The sequence below is a fragment of the Micromys minutus genome (genome assembly GCF_963924665.1).
Source record: "Micromys minutus genome assembly, chromosome: 11".
In the NCBI taxonomy this organism is placed as follows: Eukaryota; Metazoa; Chordata; class Mammalia; order Rodentia; family Muridae; genus Micromys; species Micromys minutus.
This window is the reverse complement of record NC_137980.1, coordinates 58423185-58433914: the sequence shown is the minus strand read 5'-3', so window position 1 is coordinate 58433914 and position 10730 is coordinate 58423185.

Sequence of the window (10730 nt, the reverse complement as noted above, 5' to 3'; positions counted from 1 at the left end):
GCTGGAAAATGCTGGAGCCAGCAGAGGCTCTTGGGGGTCAAGGCACCAATCTGACGCCACACCAGCAGAGCCAACAGGGCAATCAGTAAACCAAAACCAATTGATGGAGCTGTTTTCTCCAGCCTGGGCTCCATGAAACAGCCAGTCAGAGCACTGGGAGCCGGCAGGAATCCTCTCTGAAGCTTCTGCATGGTGCTGCGAACATGAATGCTAATGTCCCCACAGCCCCTCTGCTGTGAGATAAACAGCAAGTGGAGGCATAGGAGAGGGGAATGCCTGGGGCTCCATGTGTTGGTGGGATTCCATGAGCATCTCTTTTGTTTCTCTACTTTCCTGTGGGGACTCCAGCCCCCCTGAGCAGGGAGGGAGCAGGTCACCAGGCCATGCCCTCTGAAGGTGTCCCCCCCCCCCCCCCCCGAGGTGGTTGGATATCGATCCTGAGACTTATGAGGTCCTGCAGACCTTTGTGGACCTTGAGACCCATGACACATTGGAATGAGGCTTAGGAAGCAACAGGGGAAGGGAGGTGAGGTGGGGCAGGGAGAATGGCCCAGGGGAGAACAAACTGGTCACCACCTCATTCCCAAGCACAGTTCAGCCAAGGGCTCTGTCTGCTCTGCCAGGAATCCAGAGGGCTGTCCTTCAGGACACAGGTGTACAGCAGCCACAGCAGCCACAGCAGCTGAGGGGTGTGGCCTCCACATGGAAGAGGTGAGGTCAGCAGATGAGTAAAGTCAGTCGCTTTAACTCTCCTTCCCCCACATCAGCTTCTCACACAGGGCTTCTGTCAGGTTAGCTCCCCCACAGCCACAGTCTTTGCTTGTTTTCCATTCCCTAGCTTCTAATCTCTAATCAGCAAGAACACAATTCTTTGGGATAGCCAAGATCCTCTCTACTCACCAAGGCCCCCACTCCTGTAGTAGTCAGGTGCCAGTCTTGCCTTCTCAACCTCTGTGGAGTTTTAGGCATGACTACCACCTTCCAGATCATCTTAAAGGGCTGGAGACGGCCAGGACATTTCTGAAAAAGAATCATCCCAGAATGAGTGAGTGTAGGATTGAGACACTTGAGAGACCATGGTGCTGGGACCCAATAGTCCCTTCTACCACATTCACCCAGTCCTAGAGGCCACAGAGTCATGGTCCATCAAGCTGCAGGTATCCACTTGTGTGTCTGGCCTCCTTAGAGATAGGATAACCTTTTCCAGCGCTGGCTTTCCCACAAAGCCACATGCAATGGGAGAAGACAGGATGGCAAATAAAGTCCAGGAGACAGGCAGGAGGCACAGAGCACAGTCCACCTTAATCAGCAAGGATGGTGGAAAGCCTAGTGTATATCCATAAACCTTATGCTCATCCATGCAGAGAAAGATCACAGGTTGGCTGGACCACTGCTGGCCTTTGCCTGTGCCTCTGAGCAATGATATTGCGGGAGTGGGGCTGGGTGGGGGTGCAAGGGGGTGTACACTGCTACACCTGGCTGAGGAATTAACTTCAGGGGCTTTTGTGGTGAACCTGCCTTTCCAAACTAAAGTAATGTGGGCTCCCTTTGAGACAGGTGCTAATGTTGCTTCTTTGAAGAATTTAATGCGTCTCTCACAAAGTCCTCTTTCTGTTAGCCGGGGAACCCAGCCTGTCCAGATCCTGAAGTCTCCACAACCAGTTCTGTAGCCCATGTGTCTGAGGTGCCGCCACGTGGCTGGGCCATGGCTGCTACCCAGCAAGCTGCACCACAGCAAGCTACTGCCTTCAAAATCTGCTGGTGTAGGGTAGGGGTTATAGCCGTCCCCGACCCATCCCATCCCCTGGGGTCAGCCTCCATGTGAAGTTGGAGCCCAGCCTTCAAAGATTTAGAGCCCTGGGCTTTCCTTCAAAGCCTAAGCCATTCTGCTTGCCTGCAGAGGTTCATGTGTGCCCACAAGAAACTCAGGAAACAGAAGTAGAGCTGCTCTCTGTCTCTGTCTCTCTCTGTGTGTGTGCACACACCTGTGTGTGTGTGTGTGTGTGTGTGTGTAGACCAGGCTTGCCTGGGAAGCTGATGGGGTTTCGGGAGGGAAGGTGTGGTTAGAGATGAGCAGGGTCAGGGGTCAACAAGGTCAGCAGTGAGTGGGGTCAAGGTTTAATGTAACCAAAGGTAAGCAGAGGTCAGAACTGAGCAGGGGGTGAGCAGGGTGAGGGTTGAGGGGTCAGGGGTCAGGGGTAACCAGGGTCAGGGGTGAGCAGCATTGAGACTGAGGAAGGGATAAGCAGGCTTAGGGGCATGCAGTGTCAAGGCTACACAGAGGAAGCATTTTGGTCACACAGCTTTTAGGCAGGGACACACTCACAAACCTAATGCTCAGCAGGGCAGTGGTGGTGCACACCTTTAATCTTAACACTCAGACAGAGGAAGGCGGTCTCTGTGAGTTTGAAGACAGCCTGGTTTACTTATCTCAGGGCAGCCAAGGCTACACAATGTGTTCAGCTCCCCTCTCCCCTAAGGGAAAACAAAACAAACCCAAAAATCCTAATGTATATTGGGTGAGGAGCAAGAGTTTCTATTTGGGACAGGGTGGTTCTCAACAGTCCTAATGTTGCAACCGTTAACACAGTTCCAGTTGTGGTGACCACCCCCCCATACAATTATTTTGTTGCTTCTTCATAACTGTCATTTTGCTACTGTAAACATCTGCTATGCAGAGGGTCGTAGGTGACCCCTGTGAAAAAGTCATCTGACCCCCCAAAGGGGTCGAGACCCACGGGTTGAGAACCACTGGACTGAGAGGGTTTGTGGGTAGTAGAGAAAAGCCTTTGGGAGTTGCCTGGCTCGAGGCAACTACATGACAAAGGTTCCTCGGTGGAGGGAATGGGTGGAGGGGTGTCCCCTTTGTCCAGTGGCCTCTTCCTCTCTTTGTGCCTCATTCTCCTTACCAGACTTTCCTCCCGGTCTCCCCTCCCTGCTTTTCAGCATGGCTGAATTTTCGTCATTCCGGAGCTGTAGAACATGACGTTCAGTCACAACTGTGGTATTAGTCGGGTAATAGGCTGCACGCCTCTCCACGGTCGACTGCTGTCCTCAGCAAACAGAGGGACGCGCCTGTCTCAGCTGCGCGCCGAGAAAAGCCTCATTTGAGCTGGTGCTTGGAGATAATGCCTCGTGAATAGCTATTTAGCCATCACCTGTCATCCTGGCCAGGAAGCTGCGCACAGGGGTGCGGGAGATTTATAGAGATGCAAAGCTCGTTTTTTCTCAGAAAGAGTCAGTGGGCGGCTCTGCCTGAGCACCGAGCCAGCTCTACCCACACGAGGGGACCAAGATCACCCAGCCATAGAGGGAGGCTCTGGGCCCAGGAACCACCGCCCACCCGGAAGAGCTCCCCCACCGAGCTCTCTTCCTAATTCCTTAGCTTGGAGGCCTTAGGACTTTCTCAGCCACGGAGCTGAGAGAATAAAAAGGCCAGAGGTCCCTTTTATGGGCTCCATAACTACAGACGGGGGAAGAAAAGAGGAGGAGAGAAATGGTGCGTGTGGGGCGGGGGGGCGGTAAGGAGGAAGAGAAGAAGAAAGAGGGCAAGAGAGGCTGGAGAAAAAGGAGGGAGGAGGGGGAGGGGAGGGACAAGGAGAGAGAGCAGAAGTAGGAAGCCCTGGCAGAAGTGAGTAGAAGGGGGGAAGAGGGAGGGTCAGCTCTGACTCTTGGGAAAACCTGGACAGCTCCTCCCAGGTGACCCAGAACCTGTGTGAAGGATGCCTAGCCTCAGCCCTGGTGCTTTCTCCAGAGCAGAACCATCGTGGCAATGGGCGTTCTTAGGCATTTATCATGATCTTGGTCAAAATCCAATTAGAGAGGAACTGTTTGTGAGACACAAACTGCGGCGTATATCTTTCTGAATTTATTCTCTTCTTTCTTAAGAGCAATCAAGACCAAAGGAGACCCCCCCCCCCCCGCGCCTCAGACAAGCAAAAAAGGAGCAAAGGAGCTTGCACCAAGCTGCCTCAGAGCCCCTTCATGCCCCATCCTCTCCCCCTGTTTCTGCTCCTCTTGCCCCTGTTCTGACAGGTCCTGTCCCCTGGCCGACCTATTACTGTTTGTCCCTCAGTCCTCTGCAGGAGCTCACAGAAGCTTCTGGGAAATTAACAGCAACTTTCTTATTGTGTTTCCTCAATGGTCATGAGATACAATCTACATCCACTTGGTCATGGGGTGAAGAAGGGGCCTGGGGCTAATCAGGCTCCTAATTAGTGACTTCCAGGTGTGGTAATTGCCCAGCAGCTGGGCTGCTGCCAGTTAATCACTGAGGGCTCCTCAACTGCTCCCTCCAGTCCCCCCAAAATCAAACTGCTCTCCTGGAATGGGGGTGGATCCCTAGGAGAGGTGTATATCAGAGGCCTTAGCTTCAGTGACAATCCGAGGACCTGGGGTACCCGGGACTATCCTGAAGGGGCATGAGGGTGGCTAGCTATGGTTGTTAGAAGTGGGTTGCTCTCAATCTGCTTGGAGATGTTGGTATCAAGCATTGAAGATACACCAGCACAACAGATGGGTGTTCGGGAAGATTGAGGTTCCAAGAGGAGGCTACATGCCTGGCAGGCGTCACTTGGTGGCATGCGTGGCCACTGCAGGTCAGCCACTCCGTGCCATTTCTTTCTCTGTCGAACCAGGATGAGGGTGTCTTTGATTTTTTTAAATAAAATCTGCACTCATTAAAAAGGAGGCCTTGGTGAAGCCAGGCCTTGGTATCACCCTTTTCTGGAAGTAGGGAAACTGAGGCATGCGTTAAAGAGCCTGTGAGGCCATGATCTGGGACAGCCAACCTCAACTGCCTCCATTAAAGAGAGGGGGGAGGGAGGAGGGAGAAAAGGAGAGAAGGGGGAAAAAGGGAGGGAAGAGGGAAGGAGGGAGAGATGAGGCAGAGGCAGAGAGGAATCACTCAGTCTGAGCTCCTTCTGAGGAAGTTCCCAAGAGCCTGTAGTCCAAGGCCAACACAACTTGGAATAAATGATCAAGTTATGAATTAAACACAACAGAAATGTAATTACCACGGGAGCCGGCTGAGAATAAAATAGATTATCCCTGTAACCGTCATTAAATTGTTACCTCATGAGCGGCTCTAATGTGTTGCTGATTAAAGTCAATCCTAGCACAAATGATCATCTCATGGGGTTGTATTCAGCTCATCTTGGGTCCTCACAGAGCATGCCGAGAGAGCTCCTGAAATCCTCTGACTGATTCGTACATGACTTTGGGGACCATGGACTTCCAGCTTCCACCCACAAAGGGCCACCTACTGGTCTTCGGATGAAAAGGTCCTAGGATTGAGCTGGCCCGATTGCTTGTCCTCAGATGTGTGTCTGTGACACTGTTGAGGTGACCAGCTCGTTTGCCAACAGTTTTCTCTGCATTCCTGATCATGGGTAGCATTAGCTGATGGTTCCTGGTCCCATCAGCACCCAGTAAACACTCATTGAGCACCTACTGTATGCCAGGCACCGTTGTAGATATTAATAAAAGATTCCCTGCAGTGGGCACAACAGTCACGGTACATTCTCTGGAAGTCTAGATAGTCAGGTATAGCCAGGGGAGTTAGAACCAGAAAAGTCACAGATTGTCAGTCACTGAGGGGTGTCCTGGAGGAGCTAGAAGTACTTGTGCAAAGGCCCCGGGGTAGGGGCCAAAAATGTATATCTGCATACTGGTTTGTATATATGAATAAGTGTATATTTAGGTGTTTGTAAGCTCATATTTGTGCATAGACCTGTATGTGCACATGCCTTTGTGTGTGTGTGTGTGTGTGTGTGTGTGTGTGGCCAGAGCAGAGTGATTCTGGAGGGGCTGGGGATGGGTGTGACTAGAAGAACAAGGGCAGATGTCACACCAGGCTTGGTGGTCACCTCAGGCTGTGGCAGAACTCAGCTGGTAGAATGCTGTTCTTCTCCAAGCCACTCCCGGCCATAGTCATGGAGGTGGGACTTGCTGCACAGCCTGTGGCTTGCTTGGCCACCAGATGGCCTCCGTTTCCGGGAGTTCCCCACTCTGAACAGCATCCTTCTTCTCCATCCTTGGAGCACTTGCAATGCCTGCCTCTTCCCTAACCCTCTGCCTGTCTCGGGCTCCACTTGCCAGGGGTTTTCCACAGGCTGATGTGTTGCAGGCTTATCCACAGCAGGATTGGCTGAGATCGCAGAGCTGTGCGATCTTCTCTTAGCTCGTTCTGGAACCTTTGCTCTGGCTTCGGTTCGTGGGAGTTCTCTGGCTATTGTTTCAAACTCTGTTGTGGCGTGTATGCCCATCACTGGCAGAAGGGGTTGTTTCATCTCTATGTAAAACATCCCCTCTCCCAGGTCTGCGTGGGGTCATTGCTTCAGCCATCATTGGGGCCCTGGGGTGCCTTCCTCTTCAGTTGGAACCAGGAGTCTTTCCATCACCCTCATGACATACCAAAGGTTCAAAAGCTCACAGTCTGGGGGTTCAGGTTCTGGTGAAGGTACCACCATGAACAGCAATTTGCTTTCAGACTGCCTCTCAGATCAGGGACACAAGGTTCCTGTCCTGGTATGTTAATTTCTTCCCCTTGTGATGACTAGCAGGGGAAGGCACAAGGTCACCTTCAGTGGTCGCATGGGTCCTTGGACTCCACAGACGTTCCTGCACACTAGCCCTGTGTGCTTTTCATAGTGTGAGTCACTGAAAGACAAGTCCCTGAGATCCTGGGACCCTGTCTTGGGAGGCAAACGACAAGGGACAAAGAATGAATGATCAGAGTCCTGGTAGCTCAGGCACACCTGGGAAGGTACTGGGGGAGGCACCTTGTCCCAGAATTGGTGATTCTTGTCTCCTTCCTCAGGTGTCACCTGAGTGGCGTCAGAAGGAATCTTTTCTGGGTTGAGGACACTCTGTGCCTGGATGCCCACTGTCTTAGTTAGGGTTTTACTGCTGTGAATAGACACCATGACCAAGGCAAGTCTTATAAAGAACAACATATATTTGGGACTGGCTTACAGGTTCAGAGGTTCAGTCAAGATGGGGAGCATGGCAGCCTCTAGGCAGGCATGGTGCAGGAGAACCTGAGAGTTTTTTACTTCTTTATCTGAAGGAAGCCAAGAACAGACTGGGCATCCTTAGGCAGCTAGGAGGAGGGTCTCAAAGCCCACCCCCACAGTAACATACTTTCTCCAACAAGAGCACACCTTCAAATAGTGCCGCTCCCTGGGCCAAGCATATGAAACCATCACACCCACATTAAGGATAATGAGACATAGCAGATAATAATACACACAGTGTGGTGGTTTGAATACATTTGGCCCAGGGAATGGCACTATTAGGAGGTGTGGCCTTCTTGAAATAGGTGTGGGCTTCTTGGAGGAAGTGTGCCACTGTGTGGGTGGGTTTTGAGTGCTAGCTTCCTCCTAGCATCCTGGAAGTTAGTCTTCTCTTGTTTATCTTCATAACAAGATGTAGAACTCTCAGCTCCTCCAGCACCATTCCTGCCTGGATGTTGCCATACTTCCTGCCATGATGATAATGGACTGAACCTCTGAACCTGTAAACCAGCCCCAATTAAATTCTGTCCTTGTAAGAGTTGCCTTGGTCATGGTGTCTGCTCACAGCAGTAAACCCCTAACTAAGACATGCAGTTAACTGTAAAATCTCCGAAAAGGAGTAAACATCTTAACTTGTGTGTCATGGAAGGACCAGTCATTCATCTGGTGGAATTCCTGTAATGTGTCTCCTCTAGGTGGGGTCAGCAGAATATCAGTGTCTCAAATGTGAAAATGATATCAAAGTGTCCAGAAAACAGAGTGAGGTGACCAGGGATACAGCCAGAAAAGGCTGCTGTGGATTCTGTCAGCCTCTCTGTGTGGGTACAAGGAGGCTGTCAGGTGTGACGTATGGTCAGGAGCAGTATTTAGTAGACCCCAACATGAGTACCAGGCATCTGGTCACATTGCAGCAGCCTATATGAGCAACAGCTGGCCTTTCTGGGAGAGGGGCCATGTGTTCTGCATTTAGCTCTGCGGCTGGAGTGTCGGCTGCTGAGACACTGCTTGGGGAGGCAAAATGCAAGGGTGCTAGGCTACATTACTTTCTCTCTGTTGCGGTGCCCAGCTGGTGGGACACTCACCACTCGGGGGAAATGAAACCCAGCTTAAAGATAGGGTCCCCAGTTCATGTTTCTCTGGGTGAGAAAAGGCATGGGTTGGGACAGAGGCTGTGGCTCCCAAACTCCTGTGCTTCCAGACACTGCTGGAAACTGTGAAGTGTTGAGAACCAGAGGGGAGGGGAAGCGTGGGCCTGAGATGAACCTGGGTGGGGTAACCTGGTTTAGCTTAGGGTGAGTGTCAGGAGTGCAAAGAGGCCTTCTGTGGGAAACAGGCATGGCTCTGTATGATGAAGGCCTCCCCCCATGGCAGTTCTTGATTGAGACAGTTCTTGCTTGCCCAAACTATTGATTCATGGCAGAAAAGGATGTGTACGGCTTACTTGGGGTGAACCAGAGATTAAATACCTTTGCAGGAGGGCATGCCCAGGGAGGAAGCTTACTGGCTAAACCCTTGGTGTCCGTTAGACACATTAGCATGAAGAACTCTGGGTTGCTATGCTACATGACCAGTTATCATGGTCCTCTTAGTGGGGTGTTGTGGTCCCCTGCTCCAGGGCAGGAATTTGGACAGGAGCTAGTGAACTCTCAATTAAGGGACTTCGGGGTTCTGAGCTTTGGCTACTACCTTACCCATTCTGTCTGGTGGCACAGTCCACTGCCCCAAAGGGACAGGAATTCTGCAGAAGATGAGATCAAGGCAACAGAAAAGCCAAGCAGGCTGTTTGAGGGTCATTCAGCCAGTGGATGGGCTTCTCTGAGACCAGAAGACAAGACTTTGATCAGAGGCCCACGTGCCTTGCCTCTCAGCTGGTAGAAGCCACCAGGCTCTAAAGTCAGGTGGCCCCACCTGGGCATCAGCCCGTACAAAGAGCCTCCCGTCCCCATCCTCCACAATCCCCCAGGGTGCTGACAGCTGTGGGTTGAGCTGGAGTGCCAGCTCAGGGAGTGAGGTGGTGTCCCGTTTCTTCTCTCTGTGAGTCTGTGGGCCTGAGTGTTTGTGTTGCTCTCTGTGATAGGGTGATGCCTTGTGTGATGGTTTGTATATGCTCAGCCCAGGGAGTAGCATTATTAAAAGATGTGGGTCCCTGTTGGAGTGGGTGTGGCCTTGTTGGAGTGGGTGTGGCCTTGTTGGAGTGGGTGTGTCACTATGGGGGTGGGCTTTAAGACCCTCCTCCTAGCTGGCTGGAAGTCAGTATCTGCTAGCAGCCTTCAGATGAAGATGTAGAACTCTCAGCTCCTGCACCATGCCTGCCTGGATGCTGCCAAGATGATAACGGACTGAACCTCTGAACCTGTAAGCCAGCCACAATTAAAGCTGTCCTTTATAAGACTTGCCTTAATCATGGTGTCTGCTCACAGCAGTAAAACCCTAAGGCACCTTGTGTCCTCCTGAAGGGCCCATCACTTCTCCAGACAGGAATCCGAGACAACCTGAGCTCTGGCCCTTAGGTGCTGTGACCCACATGTCTACTGGTGATAAGAGGTAGGGTGGTCCTGGTCACGGTGGAGGGGCCAGCCTTTCAAAATGACAATCATGGGCTGGGGGGACAGCTCAGTCGGAGATGTGCTTGTAGTGAAGATGTGAGGACATGAGGTCGATCCCTGGCACTAGTGTGAAAAGCCAGACATGACAGCTCTTGCTCAAAATCCTGGTGCTAGGGAGAGATGCACATCCCTTGGGCACACAGCCTAGTCTTCTTGGTTAGTTTTTGGCCAGTGAGAGACCTTACCTCACAAACAAGGTAGATGGGGATTGAGGGATGATCGTGGGGGCTGTCCTCTGACCTCTACATGCGTGAGTTTACACATGCACCTCTTCTCTAGCTCCCCACCACCACACAGGCTTCTGACACCCCAAACATAGCATGTTGGAATTTCCTCAGCAGAGGTGGGGGCTTGGCTATGAGGGGGCAGAGGCCCTGCCCTCCTCATTCCTCTGGAGTTGGGTTGTCATCTCTGTGTGCCTGTGTGCATGCAACTCTGTACGCACACCCCCACGCCAGACCCGGCATCCGTACAGCACACATACGGTCGCATATGCATCTCACACCTCACTGACAGCAGTAGTATCTGGCTACCATGTCCCCAACCCCAAGGTTTGCAGATGGGGTCTGAGTCATTAAGAAAGTGGGTGAGGACAGGAGGTGTGGCTAAAGCCTGTCTACTTGGGTCCAGGGACAGGAGCCTGCACCATTATAGCCTTGCTTCTGGTCACAAAAGCAGTGGGGATAACCCACCCCTAGGAGTGTTATAGTCCCAGCTAATGCCTGGGACACCCTATTACTATGGAAACCTATATCAAAGATGGGCAGAAGAACCTGCTGAATCATAGACATAAAACATCACACAAGGATCATTGGTTTAAATATTAAAATATATTATGCACACACTCTAACCAAAAACATAGAAATACATTGTCCACGCAAGCTGCATGGCACCTCAGATGGGGTCACACCCTCTCTGCAGTATGCTTGGACACGAGTCACATGATCAGGTACAAAACTGATCCAATAAACACCATTCAGTGCAAAATATACGTCTGGACATAATGATTCAAGTTGCTCCCGCCCCGCACGGAGGCCACCAGGCTTCCAGGACAGGCAGTAAGCAGATTCAAGCAAAATACCAAATAGCTGGCTCCATAGGGGCATGC